The sequence below is a fragment of the Nomia melanderi genome, chromosome 10 (assembly GCF_051020985.1).
Source record: "Nomia melanderi isolate GNS246 chromosome 10, iyNomMela1, whole genome shotgun sequence".
In the NCBI taxonomy this organism is placed as follows: Eukaryota; Metazoa; Arthropoda; class Insecta; order Hymenoptera; family Halictidae; genus Nomia; species Nomia melanderi.
This window is the reverse complement of record NC_135008.1, coordinates 15310223-15335050: the sequence shown is the minus strand read 5'-3', so window position 1 is coordinate 15335050 and position 24828 is coordinate 15310223. Positions and strand designations below refer to the sequence as shown.

The window sequence follows — 24828 nt, the reverse complement described above, 5'->3', positions numbered from 1 at the left end:
GCTAGGTCCTGCTACCATAAGTATAATTAGAGAAAAGAAGGTAGTCGGGTAGATTAAGTAACTTATCGTAATAATTCTTTCGTATATTTTGTATATTATACGGTACACTGCATATTGTATGTTAGATTTAATCCCCTATAAAGTTAAAAAATTCCTTTTAAAATGTGTTAACTACAGAACTTCGTATTACTGGTATTATTGAGTATTTATTATTTCACAGCTATTTTTATTACTTTTTGAACGTTTTATTTTTATGTGTACCAAATAAATAAAAAGAATTACAAATAATATATAATCGAGTGTTTCTTTGGCGGTAAAGTAAAGTTTAATAAAATACCATAACACGAATAGAAATCCATCTTCTATACAAATCAGTACTTATTAATTTTGATCCAGTTTCTGATTAAAAACCGTTTTCGTTTCTATTTATAACGTTTCTATTTCTGTAACTTTGCTACGAATCATTAATCTTATTCGACACAGTTATCTTGTCAGTTGTACAAAAATTCGCCATATCCTAAGAAATTATTATCTACAATAAGAACATATTTAAAAAATAATTACTCGTAAATAAATATATGCATGTTCGTTTTTGTTTAACACTATTTTTACCACACTTTGGTATATGAACCATTTTCTATTTTTTATCTAGAACTGTTGAATAACACTTTTGCATTTGCATGTAAATAACTGAAAATAATAATTCTTTTCCTTTCTATTTAATAATTACAAAAGAGGACAATCAATTGTAAGATATTATTACTACGTAAAAAATTTAAAAGGCGGTTTTCAGCACTTTCGATGAAAATACAGTTAAAGTAATAAAGATTATCAATCAACGTCGTGTTGTCAGTTTTGTTGGCGAACTTTTAATGCCGAATCTTAGTTCTTCGTCACAGTTTTTGTTACGAACCGCGGTTCGATCTGAAGACAGTTACAATAAATTATTCGTAAGGCGGAATCAGTTGGCCGCTCGTAATGCACTGTTCGTGATTTATCGATGAAAACCGTGCCGCGGTAATTTACTCCGGACGTTTTCCTGAATTGCGCCATCTGTACGTTGCGTACGATGCACCAGTAAACGCGGCGAACTCGCGCAAGTTTCCCCCATGGAATACAATCAGACTCGGCCCGCGTTTGGCCGTTCATACGCTCCATGCTGCCAGTAATTGATTCGTTCATCAAACTCTGTGTCGTTTTGCCTCCGGGAACGATCGTCTCCGTCCATTGCGCCCGTGTACACGACAGCAGAGCAAACTTTCACCTACGGCAATAGAAAATTTTCCGAATGTTGATAAAAAAAATGTTTGCAACGGCTTTTAATGAAGACGTACGTTCCTCGCGCCGTTAACTTCCGCGTGTTACGAGCCAGTTCTACATTTTTTAAAGTGGAAAAAGACTTTCAATAGTTATGGGACGAGTCTCCTTTGCCGTTGAAAAATATGGTTTTAAAAAATAGGAATTTTCTTTAATTGGAACATTGACTATATTTTTCATATACTTTCATTAACACTGGAACTATCGTACCAGTGAAGATGACCGGTTTCGGTTTTTTGTTTCCCGAGTATTGATATCTTCAAAGCATTGAATATTCGAAATGATCTTGAAAATAAATAGTTCCACTTGAATATTGTAATGAATGTTTAAAGAAACTGAAAATAATCAATTGTTACTATTTTTATAGGGATTGCATATCAATCGTATTAAATGCTCCGTAGTTCTAGTTTTAACGATAACTCGTTAAATAACGGATGGATAAACAAAAACTTTCATCTTACAAAAGCGTTAGTGGCTTTAATCTTTATGAAAGAGGATGACAGAAATGGAATAAGAAACACATGAGAAGTTTCGATTACTGCCAAGAAAATGAACGTTTAAGTTTATGCAAAAAATGGTGTCATCCAAATTTGGGTGACGCGGCAGTCAGTGTTAAGAGTGATTTGAACGTTAAATCAGACTTTGAATTGATAAATACTATAAAAGTACAACTGAAAACCAGTTTTAATTTTTAATACGCCGATTATTTGTTTCCACGATCACTCCACATTGTAATTATCTTGAGTTTTCCGAAAAGAATTATTATTATATTTTCTTTATTCAAACAGAAGCAATGACCGTTATATTTTACTAATATTTCAGGTGTGCTTTTTCATTAATGTCACAAACTTAATTTTATATTCCACTAGGCATCTTTATTGAATGCTTATAATAATGAACTTTTACGTCACACCGATTATCTTTGAGTTATATACAATTAAATGAACACATTGTAATAAAGATAAGATTATAACACTGAATTACTGATTGGTATTTACGTGCAGATAGAATTCAATCCTATTAACACGGTTAGGCGGAGCATCGATCAACGAATCTCCGACTCCCTGCCACTTTTCCGTCTCTTCTTCTCGTTCCGCGTTCTACCTTAATTAGTGGCCGCAATAAATTGTAGGTATCGGGTGGAAAAACCCGCAGCCCGCAAGAAAAACTAATTAAACGGACCACTTATTACGACGAAGTGGTTGAAACTTCTGGCTCGGTGGAAAGGAAGATTTTGTGTTTCGTGTCTGGGTAGACTCGTTCGTGATTCTTCGGCTTTTTCCTATTCAAAGAAAATAATTTTTACAGTTCATAAGCCAGCTGTTTCAAAAGGAGTGTAGCCAGACGATATCAGGAGAAAGTAATAACAAAGATTGAAAGCACAAACGGGAAATTAAAAACTATATAAATTATGAAGTTTTCCTTTATAATGAAAACGTAATACGATTTCATTAAATCTCCATTCTATATTTGAAAAGACAGTAAAACCGGCGTTTAATGTCTTTTCCCAATTCTCCTAATTTTGCTATTATTTTTGTTTAGAGGTCTTAATTTTAGTTCAGTCGATGAAAATATCAGTTTATACATTTGTTAATTTCACAAAAATCGTAAATAGAGTGAGGCAACTGCAATATTACCAATAATAAAAACAACTTAATAACTATATAACTTTTTGAATCTTCCTCAGCTGATTTCTCCTTTTCGTGATAAAACGAAGCGCTACAAACCAAAATTATAGTGAAAAAGATAAAATTGGGAAAAGACACTAAACTGCAGTTTTGCCGAAAAGACTTTTAGACTCGAACATGAACATAATAGTTAGCTGCTACAATTTCATACGTGAAAAGGACTCAAACATAACCTCACTTTTATGGTTTCCAATCTCCAAGGGGATATTACAATTTGACTTGATTGCGCTTCAAAATTTAATCTCCCATATTTTTCTCCTAAATCAAAGTTTAAAAAATCAGTTGGGTTAGGGACTAATGTTACTTATCTGCTTGCAGAATGATTTTCTGTGTTCAAATAAGTTTAAAAGACATATTCTGTACATTGCAGGTGCTGGCCATGAAGAACTACATAGTCACGTTCACCAAGTTTTCAGCTGGATATAATAACGACCTACAAAAAAAATTTATAAAAATATTAAGAAGTATATACCTCACAATATTGAATTAGAAAAGTTAATTACACGATAAAAATTCTTGAAAACATTAATGTCCTTGCATCTATGGATGTACTCATATAATCACTTTCTTCTATACAATTATATTCTATTCTCTCAGAAATTTAATAAGATTGTTTTCACTATCCATTTTTTCGACATCTTTACATCAATGATTCAAAAAGAAATGCTTTACGCGAAAACTTTGTCACATTAAAATTTGAATAAATGCAGACATTTTGGTTGGCAACATAAGGGTTAAAGAAAAGCTATAAATCCAACCACCTTCCACACAGTAATTTCAGTGCTCCCGTTAGCGAAACAATAAAAAGACTGAACAATTTTCTACCATGAACGAAGTGAAAAATACGCGTAGAAGCAGTACGAAAGCAACACGGTGCCGGATATCTTTACTAACCGTCATAAAGTTTATTAGTTCGTCATAAAGTTTATCGGCCGCTGTCCCGTTTTCATCACTGACGTTCTCGGGTCCGGGTCATTTAGAATCCCGCGAGCGCGAGCCCCGTTAAAATAATTTCGAACTGCGCTAACGGTGAACTCATTGCTTTGCACTGGACTCGCTCGCCCCGCGAATTTTTCACCGGGCCGACGCTTTTCCGGCGCGGAACTCGATTCGCGACAGCCGGCCCCTCATTTTCTTGCCATACATAAACATTGCTTTTTTATCATAAGTTACATGTTTCGCGGCGCATGCCCCGCACACCCGTCGAGCGCTCACTATTACACTTTCCGGTAGAGTAAATCAATAGCATTGCAACGTAGGTGAATCGGGAGAGAGATAGAGAGACAGAAATGAGGGAGGGAGAGTGTTGGTCTGTATATTGCACACCATCTGGCAATAATTCTTGTTGAAATGATAATATAGACCGCCTTCGGTTAGAATGCAATTGCAATAGTTAATTGTATGGTTTGGATACATGAAAGTTGATCATGATGCAGTTAAACGTATCGGGAATTTTACGATATTCAACAATATTGAGATATAATGAGTGTTTGACGTCGAGTACAGGTGTCGTAAGTATTTAGATGGATGACACAATCTTTGAGATAGAATCATAATATACGAATTACAATGTAAAGTAAAACGAAAGAAAATTGTTTTTGAATTAATAATTTGTACCATCAGTTCATGTTTTAATCAAGAACTTTTGTTTGATGAAGCCAGGTATTATAAAGGATTTAAATAAAAAATAAACTGTTAGGAGCACTAAATAGTATTCAGTCATTAGGGAACAGAGTGCAGAACAGAAATACTTCAAACGTTTGAAATGAAATAGATATGATGTAGAAAAGAATATAATTACTCCAATTATAAAGAAATTGCGTATTATATACATAACTTGTAATTACTAAGATCACAATAAGAAACGGGACTATTAAATAAGAAATTTAAAAAAAAACGGTAATTTAAGCTTTCTATTAAAACTTTATCAATTTGCCAATGAAATCTTTATAATATCATTAAAAGTATTACTTTAATTTACACTGAAATATAGATTAGCTGTAATCTAATAATAAAATAATTTAAAGTTAAATGAGTTAATCCAATAAAGAAATCAGAACAGATATAAATGTACATCACTATTTTCTATCATCAAAATTCCTTCTCTCGTTATCTAACCCACCTAGCCCATTCCTGTTCCCGCGGAGTATTGAATTCGAACAAAAGAGCCGCACAAACTCCTCACCCCACCCCCATTCTTCCCATCCCTTATTCGGATCGAATGAGTTATGAACGGGTCGTTCGCACTTAACCAGGAAAACAACTCGACCCGTCGTGTACGATTCAATTTGGAGCACTCGTGCGCGTCTAGCACGCAGCTTCTAATAAATCATGACTACCACAACATCCGGTTAATCGGGAACTCCTCGCGAGCGCGCGCCGGTAACAGTCGCAATACCAGCTGTTTACCCATTCAAAGATAGCGTTCGTCGGACTAATTACTCGCGTAGTGTGTTGTAAAGGTTTAATGATCTCTGGATCGCGTGAAGCTCCCGTTTCTCCGGGCTAGGCACGCGAGGCCCAGAGTGCTCGTTAAAACGGCGGGTACGGGGGAGAAAGCAACGCGGGAGCGTCTCGAGATGACGACGCCGCCCGTCGAGTATCCGGAAATACATTCTCGAACAAGAGAAAGGCGCACAATATTCTTTTCCAAGAGCTGCACACGTCGTAGAGTTATTGAGCTAGATGGACGCTGTTGAAGCTAATTTCCGAGTAAATCCGATTTCTTTCACTTCGCCTCTTTTATCGAAGGAATCAAAGCGCAGTGCATTAATCTTTTGTGACACGTAACTCGTAAATCATGAAAATCTCTTTGAAAATATTTAAAGAAGGTTTGAAATATTATAATAAGACATAATGAATATGTATTTTCTATTTCTTTTTTTATTGCATTTCCATCTTCATTGGTGTTGACATTTTGCGAACACTTCGCGTGCGGGACGCGAGAAAGGAAGGGAGTAAAATTAACACATTCGGAGATACGTACTACGATAATTAAAAAAAATTAATTCAAGGAAAAATTAATTATGTTTAATTTATATTGCAATGCGATGTGTGTTTGCAGATTGAGTCACATTGCAAATTTTAGAGATAAGAGAAAAATTATATGTTTGTTATCTAAGAACACTTCGTTACAAAGGATTAAATAACCTACATTTAATTCCTTCTTTGGACTTATTAGATTGGCTAAAATGTCTTGTCGTTTTACTTTTCAGTATGGTATTTACATTGTAATGTAGTAATAAATATTGAAATTAGAACTAAAAGTTAATAAAATATTTTCAACTAAAATACATAGTGCACAGTGCGATAAAAATTAGTTTAATATAGTGAAATTTTTCTTTAAACTCCATTTAAATATGTCAGAACTTTTCAACCAACTTAATACTTCTAAGTAGCATTTTCATTAAAATTCTGTTTCAAATGAAATATCATTACATTTTTATTTAAAATGCGACCATTTCACCGCCCCTTCCCCATTTTAACTTTGCTGTATCCATGCGTGAGATACCTCGCAACAAAATGTCGTTCATACGACGCTTCGCTCGAGATATTTCGCAGGGATTTTTATTTGAACGTGACATATCTCATTTGAAAATTTGGTTAACAAGTATGGAAATTCTAGATACAGAATATATTATGTTTTTATGGTGAAGTCAGTTTTTTAATATGAAATATTGCAAGACATGGTAGTATTCACAATAATGCATACACTTTACAAGCACATTATGTATATAAAAATAATGTATTTTTTTACGATCTTTTTTCTTCCCAAGTACCAAAAGATACCAAAGTAATAAAACCAAAAATACCAAAGCCATATCAAGTGTAAAGAAATATATTAATCTACTAATCGAAAATGTTATCGACAACTTTATAGCTGATGATACCTGAAATTATCCAAATCTTTATTCATCAATTTTTCTGAATATTCTTATTATATTATTTCATTCAACATAACACTTTGTGGATTAAAATATACCCAGCCCCAAGCATCGAAAGATTAACCTTTTCCCTTATGACGTCTCCGGAGTCATAGTCTTCGTTTGTCAGACTTAATTACGACGTGTCAGTCACGACACTCATTTTAACAAAATGAACACGTTGAATGCCATGGTGGTCACCGGTGACAACCAACCAAATCAAATCACTATAATTCATTCAATCAAACATTGACTATTTGAAAACATTTCTATATAATAAATAATATTACCTAATGCAGTTATATTCAACAAGATAACCGTGCAATAACAATAACGCAATTAAATTTAATAATTCATTATTACATCCTTTTTCATTTCGTGTATTTTGCTGAGTGAAATTAGCATTCAACAGTTAAATATGGTTTGTAAACTCGGCAATAAATTGTATTAACACAAAACGTACCGGCACTTTATATACGCCTATTTCTACAATAATGAAAAAATTGATTATAAAGTAAAGGTATCCAAATTAAACGATCAACTTTTTTCAGCGATAACAGATGTAAAACGAAAGGCAAAAATTGAAAGACTGGTTAACACTAGAACTACACAGCATTTAATACAATTCATCGATATATAATCTCTATAAAAATTGTAATAATAGATAATTTTCAGTTTCTTCAGACATTCACAATAGAAACTATTTGTTTTCAAAATCACTTCGAGTATTCAATCCCTCTAAGGTATCAATAATTGCGAAACAAATACACCGAAACCAATCATTTTTTGTTGGCACGGTAGTCTTAGTATTAATCGGACAATATAACAACTGATATAGAATCGAATAAACGAAAGAAAATGCATAATTTGAATCAAATTTTAATACCAGTCATTCTACCAGTTGTATTACACTGATTATTAAACCATTTTTCACATTTATCCTATAGCTCCATCGCCTATAGTAACAAACAGCGTATTACTCATCTCAATCCTCCAATTTTCCTATTCGCCAAATATCCTCTTCGCGCGCCATTGGACAACTTGATCGGCATGCACTCACTCTGCAAACAAAGTGGAGAATCCGAAATTGTCAGCCTCGAAAAAACTGCTCCGTGTGCCGTCTGGACTAATCAGATTAAAGTGCAACACGCGGATCCAGGATTCATGGCGTTAGTTCTCTACGAGCCCTCTCTGTCAGTTTAATTCCGTAATCATTCCCCTCCGTCCACAGTTAACTGGAGACATATTTTTTTTTCTTTGCTCCGTCATCTTCATCCCTCTTCACCGATGCACCGATTCAACGGGGCAAACCATTAAGGAATGCACATGCCGAGCTTCGCGTTTTTCCGTCTTCTTTTTTTTTCTCTTCTACGTGGAAGCTCTTTAACCGGCACCTCCGAGCGCGCACGATCGTGGCACGCTTTAGTGCATTTCCTGAGCTTTTAACGAGGCGCTCGTGAAAGCACTGCCCCGGCTGTACGGGCCCTATTCTTGCTATTTAATGGCGGGCAACATTGCCTGTATCCGTGAGCCCGAGCTAAACGTTGTCCCGACGATCATCGGCAGTTGGTGAATTAATTCGATCGATCGATACCGTTGTCGATATCGAAAATTCATGGGACAATGCAATTTTCATGTTTTCTTTGCAAAGGGCGCCGCTTAAAATGACGTGACTGTTTGAAACCTCGGGAAGTACATAAACGCACTTATTCGGTATCTTTTACGCAGCAGTAACTTCATGAAAATCTATTTTCTGATTACACGAGTATGGTACTACGAAATACCGACATGGTAAGTTTGAACTTAACCCCTTATGTGCTTATGTCGAGTATATTCTGTCATAGAATGGTGGCAGTTTTTTTCTTTTATGAAGAGTATACTCGTCAAGGGAAAAAAAAGATTTGAGAAGCAGAAACATTTTGAAATTAATGATGAATTAAGCTTTAATAAACAAAACGCAACAATTGTGTTAGTGAATGAATTTAATGGCAGATTTAACTATCGCAATCGGTCAATTTTACTGGTCACAGTATCACTGTGTTCTGTAAAAACAAATTAAATTCTTATTTTTAATTTTTGTTTTCCAGATAGTTGACTATTTAATGTCAAAATATTGTTAATTCGAAATATTGATTATTCATTCGTTCATGAATTAATCATATTTTAGAATTTATAAACACTATTAATGAATTTTCAAATAATAACAATATCATTTTTTTTAGTTCAATAAAAATGTTTATTATCACCTAAATATAAAATATTAAAATTTCGTACATTCTCCGAATTTTTATGTTTTTTTTTACATTTTTACGCGGTTATTCTACATCTTTATAACGTGCTAGTCAACTTGTCGGGGCAAAGACTGACCTGTTCTACTGGCTTGAGAAACAACTGTTGCAGAGGCATGATCTTTCTTATTTGAAGAACAAATTTCAAACATCAAAACTATTATTCAAATATTATGTATGTATAAATATATTACACATTTATCAATGAAATACGTTGAATGCAACAGCATACTCATTAACGTAATGACAAATGTAGACAACAATTACGTTTAAAAAGTTCATATGCTGGAAAAAGTGTCCAGTTAAAATATCGCTTGATAAAACATTATGACAGAGAACTCACAGTATCGATCATTCTGTTTCTCGCGTCCTGATCAAATACTGACTCAGTTCACTTGTGACCTACAGTATTGTATCAGACAGCACTTGTGACCTACTGAGATAGTCAGAATATTTTTATCCGTTTGTTTAACGGTGTTATAATCAAAAGGATTAAAAAAAACTAAGATGTAATAGATACTATTAAAATTGTAATAAAACATAAAAAAGCAAATATTATAATAAATAGATAGTATTCAAAATAATTTCTAATTAATTTCAACAAATTAATAATGTTTAAACCCAAGAATTAAATGCTATTTTCTTACATACTGATGTTAGAATTACTGATATTAAAAAAATATCGTATAAATCTTAGGGCATCATCGGAAAGGGTAGACTTTAATCTTCAAGACAACGTCAGATTTGTGCGTGCAAACAATTTTTCAGCATTTTTTATACATGTTTGAAGTTTTATAATTTAAAAGACGAAACGTGTCCAAACCTTTTTATATATTACATAATATAAAAACATCTTCAAAAAAGAAAAAACTCAAATCTCTAAAAACAAAAGCTTCGCGCTTTAAAATAGCCTCTAATGCACTATAACACGATATTCTTTTACATAGTTACAACAGTTCAAAACACTGACCATTTTCTCGAGGTACACAAATAGTTTTCCAGTCATTGTCTTCATATAAAATTTAACAGTTTTCAAACAAAAGAATCAGTAATGTAGAATCAGACATGCCCAAGGTGTTCCCAGACCGTTCAATCACACGTTTTGTCGAGTGTTAGCGAAAGAACTACAAAAATTGCAGATATCGAGAAGAAACGCGCAGGACGCAGGGAAGATAGAACATGTGCTTAATTGCCGTTGAGAAAACCTTCTGAAACGTCACGTCCAACCCTCCCGTCTTTTTCCCTGTCCTTTCTCACCTCGTTTGTCTCTTGGACGTTGGTCTCTTCCTCGGATCGATGGCGGGAATCATTCACTCACGGAATTTCCTAATGAATTGAAGTCTCCCACCCGTCCCTTCGTTCCTGGAGTGCCGCTCGAACGACATACGACTGCGGATTCCTTCTATTTAGATAATTTGCAAACGCAGACGGAAGAAAGAACTCGAAATTTCTCGGAAAAACAGAAGAGTTTATCTCCGTTTCAGGGAGCATTCGCCGCAAGAACGAGTACGCTCAACTTCGAAGGATGTTGCAAGACAAATTGCGAACGTGACATTTGAGACAAGAAGCGGAATACGCTTTTTCTAGGCAAACATACGGAAATATTGAACAAGCACTCAGAGAAGGATCACGATAACCGGGCCGTTGCCAAGAACGCGAACCGCGCGCCGGACGTCCCGTGATGAAATTCTACTTTCATTCCAACTTTCTACGTTTACGGGTACCGTACGAATTTTTATTACACAACCACGGTTCTCAGATTTCAGCAACCTTTAACCTTTTAACTGTGAAATTTTGCTGAAAATATCTCTAATTACGCCCGCCATAAAATCAAACAATGAAGTATATATTCATTAAACACAGGGAAAAACTAAAGCAAAACGAAGGAGAATTACGTGTTTATCCGAAAAAATAAATAATTTGTCATTGAAAAAACCGGTATTACTTTGAACTTCAAGGTGACGTGTATACTTGCGAACACAATTAACTGCTTAACCCTTGCGCGGCGGATGTACTGTCCATACTGACTCATAAAAAACTATTGTTTATCACTCAATCTGTAAGAATATTTATTATTCAGGACGCGGTTTGATAAGTATATTCAGTGAATGCCTGACGCCACGGTAGTGTTGCATACAGTTATTAATAAAATGACCTACATCTGTTTCTTACTATCCGATAAAACGAATACTCGATATTCGATCTAATAATGCACCTCTTCAAGAATAAGTATTCTCATGGCTTGTCATACGATGTTTTAAGTAATTAATACTTAACACGTTGACTAGCGAGAACTAGTTAACTAGTCCACATGTGTTATCCCTGTACCCCAAGACTAGTATACAAGTCATATTTTCTATTGCATTATAAAGCGTATTCTTTCTTTTGGGGTAACATGCAAATTTTTATATTTCCTACCGGTAGTCAACGTGTTAAATAAAGCTTAATTGATTACTGTAATTTAATTTATTATTTATATATCATTACTTATCAATAATTAAGTAAACCAACTTAATAACCCAACTGCGTATAAAAACAGTTTCAAATGGAGCCTACGTCAGTAGAAGGTTAATCTAACCTTGATTCCAGTTCCACAGATCCATCATCGGTAAGTAAATTTCCCATTAAACGCGTCATTTCCTTACTTCCAACGCCATTTTTCCACCATCGATCTTCCTAAGGAACGATCGATGCCTTTGATTCAACCTGGAATCCATCATCCGCTCCGAGGCATCTCCGGCGGTAAAAAAGGAGATACGATCTCCCCAGAAGCGAGAGATCAGCCATCCAGCTAATTACTGAATGGAAAAATTTTCCCGCGACGGTCTTATCTTCTCCCCATCCCCGCTTCAACTTCCTTCTCCCATCCTACCGTTGCCTTCTGTCGGTCCCTTCGAGACTTCGTCGACTTCGCAGAATCGTCGTCGCCTTCGTTCTCTTTTTTCTGCAGCTTATTTCTTTTCAGCGGGATCCAGCGGGCGCGTCTTTCTCCGCTTACCTTCGTCCCTGGCGAGCGAAGAAGCCCGCCCGAATTCGTCTCGCGGCGAAGCCAACGAATCTGATTCCAAAGCTGCGCCTTGGATACGCCAGCCGGAAGCCAACTCGAGGATTACCCTGCGGATCCTCCTTGGTTAGATGCCGCCTCCTAAGATCCAATTTTCAGCAAAGTGTGCAGTGTACCTAAGTACAGCGGCAGCCACTTCGCTTTGACGGCCGGAAACGCTCGCGGAATCCTTTGGTACCTTCGACCGTGATGAGTTCGGCACCCACCGTACCACGCCCGCGACTATTTCGAACCCTCGATAGGGACGCGTTCGGCGACTATTGGAGGGAATTATCGTGCACGTGATCCCGTGATTTTTCAATTGGTTCGGGTGAATGTGGGGACGTCAGGGGGAGCTAGCATGATATGAGCCATTTAGTGAACAAATTGATTAACTCCATAAAATAGAAAGCATAGAAGAATGTTGCAATTGTGTATACTGAGTTTATAAATTTCCCTTTATGTGGAGAATTAAGTAAATATTGTAGAATGTATTTTACTATATTGTCACTGGTATAGCCTTAATCTAATAACTATGTAAAATGCATAAAGTATATATTCTTCTAACAATTTTTGTTATTATTGTAATTGGATATGATCAAAAGAATTTTTGTAGTTTCGTGGAACTAAATCCAACAATAGGAAAGTTTATTTCATTTAGAAAACGTCAGGAATCAATGCATTGACGATAAAATTTCAGAAAATTCGAAAAGTGGAGTTAACCGGTTTGGCCAATAAGCGGCTCATACGGAATGCTGTTTAAAAATTCTGCATTTCGTTTCGACCATTCAACTTTATATCAGTTCTTATATTGCTCGATTAATTAGTTTTTCAATTTTTGTCTTTCCGTTTGTTCCTGTTTTCAGTAAGAAAAATGCATCGTTTAATTTATTTACCTTTACTTTATAACCAATTATTTGACAGATTACAGCAGAAACGGGTGTATACAGGGTATTAATTTTAACTTGAGCACCTAAATTATTTCAGCTGTTATTGAAAGTAAGGAAAACTGACTAACCAGGATATACATAGTTTTAAAGCATACGTACGATATTGATAAAGAAAATCCTGTGAAGCTCATTTTAACAGTCTTTCCAAGGCCATATTTTTTTTGTTTGCATGTTGACATGTATTTTTTATAACGCAACGTGATAATCAGCTTCAAGATGAGTTCAACGACCTACACACCAAGACTATGAAAAATAATGCAATGAAAAGGGTAATATCCGAACCTTGAAAAAACTGTTAAAACAACCTTCCATCAGATACACGCCTTAAAACCACATATATCCCATTTAGTTAGTTTTTCTTACTTTTCGATAATAACAGAAATAATTTAAGCACTAGAATTAAAATTACCATCCTGTATAAAGTGCCGATACGTTTAGTGTTAAATAAATGAGTTTGAATGTAATCATGAGTTATCGATGCGTTCCAATGCACAGGTCCCAGTACGTCGCGTCGAGACAATTTCGATAATCGCGTCGCGCAAACGAGATTTCGATATTCGACGTTCAAGGACGACGGAGGTCTAACGAAATTCGTCGAATTCCAATCGCGAGCACTCGTTGCTCGCAAAGGGAACGCGGGATACGCGGCGGAAGAGTTTTTACCCGTCGAACCGGTTCAAGATCCATCTGAACGCCTCTATTTTTCCCCGTCGCGCGGCTGCTGCTCCTTTCTCGTTTTCCAGTTTCCGTTCTCTCCACTCCTGTTAAATCCCAACTTTATCCCTCTCCGTTCGCACACCTTGATATTAGCCCGACCGATTTTCTTCAAGACTGCACGCGTCCGTAGAGACATCCTGTCTCGCCAATTTCCGCTACGGGAGTTGATGAATTTTCAACCATCTTCGATACTGCGCCAATTGTCGGTGAATTCGGTTCCATACAATGTCGCCGAGATTTCTAATACTCCGAGGAAAATTACGAATCGTTTCCGACGCGTTAACCACTGAACCAGCAAAAATCTTATAAAATTGAATTTCAGAAGAAAATTGAATTCATTTCTGTGCAAATGTTATGCGATATTCAAACATGGTCACTGTACATTGAAATATTAGCTGCAACCAATTTAGAACGTTTAAATTTATGTAAATGTAATCAATCATAACAAGTATGATAGAATATTTTGTAATTTATCGTCAGTTCGCTGAAAACCTATATCACAACTACGCTATAAGTAGACCTTGTTAATTAAATATTAATATTGATTCAAATTACTATAATTCATAAGATATTAATATAATAACTAATTGAAATTTGGAGCAAGATTGTATGCAAAATATCTAGCCACCGATCCATTAAATTGCTAATTAAATTACTTTGTTAGAGGTAGAACGCAACAAAGTAGATATTTACACTGGTCCACAAAATTACTTAAAATCGATGTATTTGTAATAATAATGTGTGATTCGATTTCAATAATATGCATACACAATTTCAAAGTATTTATTATCTCGTGAACACAATATTTCCATACTACCTACTGTTCGCTTTTGTCTTGAGCCTCGTTCTAACAACTAACAGAGCAGGATGGAGGAGGAGGAGGAGGGGGGGGGGGGGGCTAAGGGAATCGACTGTACGCTCCGCATCGGTCCTTCCAAGATGCAAAGCAGTCGAGCCTCCATGTCCCCCGGATTCGGTAAACATAAAAAGCCGCCGCCGCGCCGGAATGAAATTCGATGCCAATGTTCGTACATCTCAGTTCATCGCATTTCGTTTCGCTTGCGTTCTCTGTTGGGCGACTCGGCCAATAACAAAGACGTGCTGAAACTAAGGCGCCACGGTTGCTATAACTAGTGCACTGAGCCTCACGAGTGGACGTCTCCCGTTGCCCCCTTGTTCCGTTGGCTGTCAGAGCGATGCTCAGAATAAAAGAGGCGAATAGTAAACATATCGATTTAAATTCTTTCGTCCCGAATGGTACACATAGGTACCACGAATATTTTAAATTACCAAAAAGCTAGAAAACGCAAACCCTCGCACAGCGAATGCAGTCATTTTGATTCATTCGTATATAGTATAAGATGCGAAGCATGTATAGTCCGGCTGAGAAGTATTGGTGGACTCTTCCAGTCACGATATTCGGGCCGTCTCTGTTTTCGACGTACGAACGTTATTGGTGTGTAGAGATAACAGGACGGAAGCGAGACGTAACTATAGAAAAGAAAATTCTCTATAGTTCCGTCTGACTCCGTAGCATTCGGTCTCGCTTCCGTCCTGTGTTATTGCTGTGCGCCAATGATGACTATGCATCGAAAACTGGGACCGGATATATGTTAATATGTTATAATCATACGGCACATGCAACTACTTTATGTACTAATTGCTCTTATTTATAATGAATATTATATATATATGTAAACATATTTGTAATATTTTAAACAAATATTCCCCTGTGCACACCGCGAATAACAAATGTTTTTGTATAAGCCATATTAACCCTGCATTCGCCTGCCGTGTGAGTATCGAAGAATCCGTCTTCTGATTAAAGACAAAGGACAATTGTACGGGAATCTTTTTTTATGGCTGACAGCTTAAGTGCTAATCAGCTGCCAGTATATGTGTTTTGCTTGTTTAGTCCGCAGCTATTCTTGGCTATCTCTTCGATTTAGGGGAAAGATACATATTCATGGACGAAAAGGTTAAATACTATAATATATTAAATATTTTAAACTCTATAATACACATAATATAAGTACCAGAGTGAAATGAAAAGTTTCCAGCCCAACGCGGAAAATAAAATTATCATACAGATTTACTTTATTTCTTTATAAAATCTCCTTATCAGAATATACACTTGCACCAACAATGCTCTAGTGCTTAGATCCCTTCTTTGTAGACGTTTTCGTCCAAATCTGTAAAATAGACGTTCGTCGCTGCGATGACTTCGAAATCTGATCCGCATTTTTCCCAGCAAGGAATTTTTTTGAGCTTTAGGAAGAGGTTGAAGTCGAGCGAATAGTGTGCATCCGGAAGGATTTCAAACTCTAATTCATGAAATTCCGAAACGCATTGGAGTTTTTGGTTTTAAGAAATATGCCAGCAATCTCAGCTACCGCCATCAGTTTTAACCGGTGGTCATTTATAATGACTTTTTGGATTTTTTGAACGATTTCTTCAGCTGTGGCGGACTACAACCCGTGTTTTAACAGCTGTGTATGAAAGAGCAGACTCCATCAATGTTGAGTCTAACTTCACATTAATCTGTATCAGAGATAAACCTTCGTTAAAAAAATATTTTATCATTGCTCGCAATTTGGCTTTATCCATAGTTGCGAAACAACACAACTTTGGAACTTCAAAAAAGCAGCGCTTTCAAATACTCGGATAATAATAATAAAATAGTGCGTTTTGACCTGTTAATTGTGAAATTTAGTTTTAGAATTCTCTCGTTTTGCGTGCAATAAAATAAAAAAATGAAGTATGTACTCATCAAACGCAGGACGAATACATTTAGGGTACACTTTAATGAAAAATCAAAGCAAAACAAACAAGAATTCCATGTTTGTCTGTAAAAATAAAGAATTCATCGTTGAAAGAATTAGTATCATTTCAAGCTTTAAGACAGCGTGTATACTTGTCAAACGCAGTTAACTGGTTAATGTGGCATAGTCAAAATGGCGCTGCGAGCGCCACCACTAGGGGAGACTGGAAACTTTTCATCCTACTCTCGTATATATCTATATAAGTACGTATACGTTGAAATACTCTACACCTCAGAAATATGATATCATATATTTGATGTTTAACACTCATTACATGGCAACGAGTTCACGACCGTTCTCCTGGGGAAGATCTAAGAGAGTTGCGAGTAAGGAAAAATGGCTATGGCGGAAGAGAAAATTTGGTTCGTTAGTCCCGAAGGATTTGATCATATGTCATGGTGGCGGTTGAGATCTAGACGATCAGAGATCGTTTTCATTCCGTCTCTAGCAGCCGGGCTCTGACATTTTCACAGTGATGCTGGATTTATCGGGCACAGAGCTGCCGCGGAATTTTCAATCTCCCGGCAATTATACGTCTTCTCGCCTTCCCGACGCTTTTTCACGTTCCTCCCTTTGTACCGGTTGGCATCGATACGACTGCCATTCCTCCCCGATGAGCGCCAAGGGATCAACCCAAGGAAGATCCGTGGAATTCTCCGGTGGCGAGGAAAAAAACAACGTCAAATTCCCTGGACGCTAGCGCCACCGACGTGCCCTCCCGATTTATGGGGAGTCATTAAAATTCTCGTGATATCACGCGGCTAGCGCACGCAACAACGTGTGAACCTCTTAAAATTGATTGGACGCGGCGGGTAAGAGTAATGTCTGTTGAATTGTTTTCTATTTTTGGGTCTCGTTGCGAGTAGTGCGGAAATATTTACGATATTACTTGTACTATTAAGATTTCCGTAGTTAACTTAGAGTATGTTAGGAAGAATAGGTTTAACACTATTTTTATCGAAGGAATCAAGACACTTTTTAAAACTGTTACTTAAAATTATTTTCTAGGTTTGATTATTTTTCCTTGATTGACTTTTTAACTTGTCCTTTAATGACGTAAAGAAAATTTAGCGGAATATATTCTTATTAGATTATATTAAATTATCTATTGGCTTGTATTAAGTAATTTAATAGATTTCAGTAAATTATTTCTCGGTAAAAAAAGGTATATATAAAAAGGTGGTAAAGATAATGTTAATGAAAGAGAAGTATAACAGACTAGTGATTCAGTATGTTCATAAAAAAATGGGAATGCACTATAAAGGGTATTACCCTAATTCTTGACATAATCACTTACTCTTTCCATAAATTGTACTTAACTATCCATGTTGCTGTGCTACTTATATTCTGTTCCTCCTTATAGAACGTGCAATACTTGAAATAAATAAATTTATCATTAATACCAGAATAATTTAAACCTCACCTTGGTACAGTTTCCGTTCAAACACGAACTGATACAAAGAAAACGAAATGACAATTCTCATTTTACCAAATCTATTTCAGGAGTTTCCTTTATAAATTCAGAAACAAAGAAAAGCAATTACATACAGTTTTCGAATTAAACAACTACATAAGAGTTAAATGTCAGCAAACACGTACCATTTTTTATCCGGAACTATATATTACGTTCTAATTGCACGCCAAGAATGTTTATAATAGGTACATAATTACAACTCTATCGATTTTCAATCAGAAAACGGTGTACAAAGTATCAGAAACGCCTCTTTCCAAGACTTAATCCAGTAAAGCTGTAATGGAAAATCAATTGATATCAAGCGGCGAGACGGCGGCCATTAACGGATTTAACTACCTCAGAAACAGGCGAAGTTCATTTTTCGTCGTAACACAGGCGCTCGATGCGTCAGTAGGAAAATGTCGATAGTCTATAAACTCTAAACATTACTCCGATCGTTGTATACTGTCGATAAATCATCATTATCCCTTAGCGAAACGCACTCCGTTACAAGCCTGAAGGTTGACGGAAGTTACTTAGGCGGCTGATAAATCGCGAGGACCCATAAATTCGGTTTGAAGCGGAGGCCGGAATTATTGAATTGGAGGCCGTTGTTCGAAATAATCGAGGCTCAGGCTGAAACCGGCTCTAACAACCGATGCATAACGTCGCTTAGTTTCCAGGCCTTTCCGTGTTGGCTTCGCGCGATTCCAACTCCCACAAAGTTTCGAGCGCGTGTAATACGTAGACCCGACGCGGCGCTGGCCACTGCACGCCGGAAAATAAACAAGATTATCGAGAAAGCTGGGTTATACCCGGCAACTTACTCCACGTCCACCTGTCGAATATATACGGTTTCTGCGGCCCACGGATACAAACAGTTCTGTTCATGTGCGCCGATGTGACATAGACATGCGACCACACCGCTATAAACATCGGCTAGCATGAGTATACATATTTGCATTTATGGTTGGCGGCGTGGGTACATCGACAGTCGCAAGAAGTTCGGCGTCGAGTCGCGGCGGATATGTATATTACTGATGTATGCGTTTGATGTTCTTATGGGTTACACCTTAAGCTGTTCGATCGACGTCACAGAAAGTTTTTATGGATTTTAATTAGATTTGCTTTTTAAGGGAGTTGTATTTAAAAAGGTTTCGTTCAATGTTTGTATATTTATTATATTATAACGAGAATTTAAAGTAGTCGATTGCTCTAATTAATTAAGTGAGAAGGAAATATTGAATCTGAATCTATTGATATTTTTTAATAAGGTAGGACAAAATTAAATCTTTAGTAAAGTCCATTACTTCGTGGAAAAATCTTTTAGAGGCCGCTTGATTCTTTGCATAATTAATAAGAAAGATATTTCATCGACGTTATATTCCCCTCTATACTCTTTACCTCCATTTCTTCATTTCCCTTGGAAATTATTTTCATTATAACTTTCGGAAGGTACTCATTCTTTTCCAGCTAATTCTGAAGCCATTATTATAATATTTGTTTACATTGTAATTATTTCGACTTTAAATTTAACATGTGCACACCGATGCTTTTTATATATATGGTGTTTTACAGCAGCTGTGAACCACCAGTGGTAGACGCCGTCATGGATGTGTTATGCAATAATGTCAATCTTACTCCAGTCGAAATTCTTTTATTCATATTATAACATATTATAACATAATATATGTTATTAATTTTCCGCGTGGAAAGGGGTTAAAGTTGGAATTATCAAATATAATTTATATTCTTATCAACCTTAGTTCATACACTTTAGGTTAAAATGCATTAAATTAAGAAATTATGTATATACATAATTTATTTAAAAAACATTTCACACTTAATTTGATAAGATATGTGAATGACTCAGAATAATAGTATCTAACACCTACTTCTGAGTTCTGGAGAAGAAAAAAAGTTTTTGTGACATGTTCTTAGATTAATTAAATAATAATCTTACAATGTCATTAATAATATTAATTACTATTAATTAGTAATATTAGTCATTGTAATAATAGTATTAAAACTAATAAATTAGCAAATTTTAAGCTATTTCTTTGAGTTAAAAGTGAATTTTATTTTTCTATTACAAATTCTCATGCAATTGCAGCATGGAATTCTTTTTTATTTCACAAAATTAATTGTGTGATTGATAGAACAAGTGGTGGAATTAATTAAGAAATATTCGATTAGTACCTTAAGCACAGAAACCACACGTTATTAACGTGTTGAATGTTATAGCTGTCATCGGTGACGCCCGCCCAAATCAAATTACTGTAATTCCCCCAACTAAATGATGATTATTTTAAAAAATTCCCATATCGTAAATAACACCTACGATAATAATAAAGCGATTCAATGAAATAATTTCATATTGTGAGAAGTGTTCAAAGTTTCTGGGTGTAAGCCGTGTTCATTAGCAATTAATTTCCGACGTTTCGCTAACATTGCAGCTAGCATGATTAGGGGCTTTGAGGACTTACTGCTTTGTCAGAATCAGTGCTTTCTATGTATGCATATCTTTTAATTAGTCAGTTGATTAATTAAAAAGTAGCAGGAGGGTGATCCAAATTAGGCCGAATTGCTAACCAGAGTTTTTATTATAATTGTTGAGATGTTTCGAGATTCCCAGTTATTTTCTGTATTTCCTCTGGTAGAATCCTGTGGTTTTGCTATTATTTTAGCTTTGTCAAACAGGATTTTGTGTCCCGTAATTAACTGTGGAATTTAGTTTCAACAATCTCTTGTTTTGTGCGCAATAAAATCAGGAAATAAAGTGTGTACTCGTCAAGCGCAGGACGAACGCACTTGGAGTATATTTCAATGAAAAATCAAAGCAAAACAAAGAAGAATTACATGTTTATTCGAAAAAATAAAGAATTCATCGTTGAAAAACCTAGTACCACTTCAAGCTTTAAGATAACAGACAACATGTAACTCGTCGAACGCAGTTAATTGGTTTAATATCGTATTTCTTTCATTCCGCATACTCAACACCTTAAAATCGTGCGACATTAAACGCGTTAAGAACTCACAAACCTTAAGCTATTCCGCAATCGTACAACCCCAGGGGATGGAGGCTCGATCTGAATATCGTCGAGATGCGGTGGGCAGGGGAACGGCGGGGCGAACCGCGACGGACAGTAATGTGTATTTACTATTCGCGTCTGACTGTGGTTCGCCCGTCGACTTTCGGTCGTCGAATGCACACGTAGGAACGCGTGTATCGGATGCAAGCCAGTTCGGCAGTGGCTGGAAAGCCTGCCGTTACAGCTTCGGAAGGATGTGCATCCTGAATTAATGAAGCCACGGATGCATTCGGCCGTGTGACTGGTAATCCTCTTTCGGTATTTCCTGAAGCGGCGCTTGCGATTTCACGTACGATAAATAGAGATAATCCGACCGATGTGTATATGCGCCAGGAAATATGTGCCTCGGAGCTGCGGCACGTTTGGGTATTTGGTAACCGTTGCAGGATCGCCCGCAAACGCTGTTTCGCTACGGGCTCTAACGCTGGGCCCCACTTGCCTACGTGGAATCCTTTCATTGGCACGATATTAGGGGATGCTAATAAATACAACGCGCGACACCCAAGTTCCCGGCGTTCTTAGTCTACGATTTATGGGGAGAGATTTAATTCTCTAAGGATGTCACGTGAAACAGTGAAAGAACCAATTAGTCCGGTAATTAAACTTTGATGAGGCTGTGTTACATCGGAATTAATTTTTTAACCAGTTAACTGTGCTTGGCGAGTATATACATATGTTACCTTAAAGCTTGAAGTGATACTAAGTCTTTCAACGATGAATTCTTTATTATTTCAGATAAACATGTAATTCTTCTTTGTTTTGCTTTGGTTTTTCATTAAAATATACCCTAGACATTCGTCGCTGTCCTGACTAATTGATATTCGTGTAATAGAAAAGGACATTGAATGAAAAGTGTAGAATCAGGCTGTGGTGGTTATGACATATATTTTTGAAACACTCTGTATGTACATACAAATCGGTTAAGTGTTGTAAGACTAGAATTTAAAAATATTAAAAGAAATGTTGTTAAATACTTTATAAATTTGTTCAAATAAAGTTAATTATTTTACCCTGTGAATGACTCATATCTTCGATTTGTTTATCATAGATTGAAAATATATTTTATAAATTTATTTAAACCATTTTGCATATAACATAAATGCGAGCGAATTGGAAGCTTTGGTAATATGAAAACAGTTGTTTGCTATTTTCGAACAGTTGAAGAATGTCTGTTAATTATAAATTATTATGGGAATATTATTCACTATCGTTTTGATAGCACTGGCAGAATAGACTGCTTGCAAACGAGGAAACTAGGAGAATTTTTAACAGATACAGAAAAACTGTGGAGAATTGCGTTGCATTGAAATTAGAGAATACTAGAGGAAACTCGAGCGCATAGAAATGTGAATTTTGCAATAAAGTTACTTCAGTTCTTAGTTTGGTGTAATCCTCTTAGCTGGAACTTAGTCGAATTGAAATTACGCTTTGACTGCCTATACGGAAGCCGCCATTTTCCGAATTATTGTAACTTTCAATGTTTTTAAAGATGAAGAGCCAGTATTCTATATTTAACTATTAAATTAAAACTTAATATATACGAGTATTAATATTGTTTTTCTTAATGAAAATATTCATATCATGTTAGAACAATTAATTGCTTTCCTTTGAACTTCTGCAACCTATAACATTCTAGAATATTTATTAAAATAAACCGTTATATTTTCAACCAGTGACTTGGTTCCTCCTTAACTAACTTAAGAGGATTAAGTAGTTTTTAATTAAACTTACAAGTTTAAACAACATATTTTATAAACACTATTTCGTCGATATGAAGAGTAGTTGACTACAATATAATATTTCAAATTCAAATATAAATATATTGCAACAAATTAAACTATACAATTCGTTGTATCTACAACCAAGCAATTAAAATACAGTAATACCTATTACTTTCCTTGTCACAACGTATGACTACCCACATGTTCTTCTATCAACTTGTTTTTATATAATGAAATTGACTAACAAAATAACCAAATACAATAAATAGGTCAATGAATTCACTGAACAAACTCATCCACCTACATTAATCACTATGAAAACGATAAATCAGATGACGGGCGTTTAAAGAGCCTCGATCAACTAAGCGTATTTTCCACGCGAGAAGAATTTCATTACCAATGTCAGTCCATTTAAAGAAGACGGTAAGTAGATAGCACCGGAAGTGATTTTTAAAAAAGAAAATAAGGGAGGAGACGGAGGACGAGGAGCAAAAGAAAACGGCCCGTAATTGGGGAGAAAGATGATGCATAAATCATGAAAAAGAGCGGATCGCGCGAATTTCCGAAAGATGGCCGACGTCTGGAGGACGCGCCGCCATTACGTCTATTGTTCCTTTTTCCTCTGCGGTATCCTTTTCCAAGATACATTATGGGTTTATTAGAGCCATGACCGCGGTGAACTAATCTTTTGCCGGTGAAATTGTTAGCCGTCCTCGCCCGCTCTCGTACACGTGCCAACCTCATTTAATAAACTTTCGCGCACGCTTTGCGGCTGCCGGCCGCAAGTCATTTCTTTAAGGCGCCGCCCATTACCGGCGGCGAATTCTCGCCGAAGGGACGAGTCGTTCCCGAGCCCGTAATTATTCCGTGTCTAACGACGCCGACGATACCCAGAAAGACTTCGAGATCAAAGCGACGACGATGGAAAAAAGAATCGGCCGAGTTGTTCAAAGGAACCGGGTCCACGGCACGGAAACACTTGCACGGTCAATAACGATGTCTCGACCCCGCGACTATTCGAATCTTTAATTGTTCTGGCTCGTACCGCGCTTTGGCGGTTGCGATAGTAATGTGAAGGTGGAAGGGAAAGAAATGAGAGAGAAATGGGAAAGGCAGGGATTACATACTGTTGCACTAGAATACCATATCTCCAATTATCATCATCTTCTTCTTCCTATAATAATAATACAATTATTATAAACATAAATATTATTTAATCCTATTAAATACAAATTAAATGTAATGATACACATATGGGCATATTCTACCCATGTTTGCTCCAAATAATAGTAATGGAAAACAGAAAGGTAACATTTAATTTGTGGTTAATAAAATTAAGTAACATTCATGTTTGCTAAATTCTATTTGAAATCTTCACTACGTGTCTGACACGACGTTATGAGGCAATGCAACTAACAGATCCAGGATCAAAACACTCTTTTCACCTTTCCCTTCACACATTAGGTATTCTTTCTCTCCCACCTCTTCCTCCTTATCCAAAAACTCATTTGACGTTTCATTAATTACCATTGTAATTATGCTACAAATATCAATTCACTTATTGCAAAAAAAATGTGAAAGAACATTAAATACATTATCCCCAGCTTTATTATTTTCTTTGAGGTACAGGTACAATTCAATCCTGCCAGCGGAGCGCTGGAAGGACCAGAAATGTTGCTTAATATAGCACGGATGCTCGCAGAATCCATTTCTAAAAATTAACTCACTTTTCGCAGGGGCACAGTGCGACGTATTATAAAATACGGACGCAATATTTTACATTTCAAACGTCATATTCGTGATCAACCGAGAAA

The 24828-nt window shown here is 36.2% G+C and overlaps 1 protein-coding gene and 1 long non-coding RNA gene across 5 annotated transcripts in view; both read right to left on the bottom strand.

Moving 5' to 3' along the window:
- Positions 1-24828, bottom strand: part of LOC116428714 (zwei Ig domain protein zig-8) — a 755717-nt gene that overhangs the window by 262049 nt on the left and 468840 nt on the right. The window lies entirely within an intron of this gene.
- LOC143174957 (uncharacterized) lies at positions 256-4119 on the bottom strand. Its single transcript, XR_012999512.1, has 5 exons — positions 3900-4119; positions 3369-3438; positions 3184-3263; positions 2316-2599; positions 256-1264 (listed from the first exon to the last, which is right to left on the bottom strand). It is a non-coding gene; the product is annotated as an uncharacterized LOC143174957 (long non-coding RNA).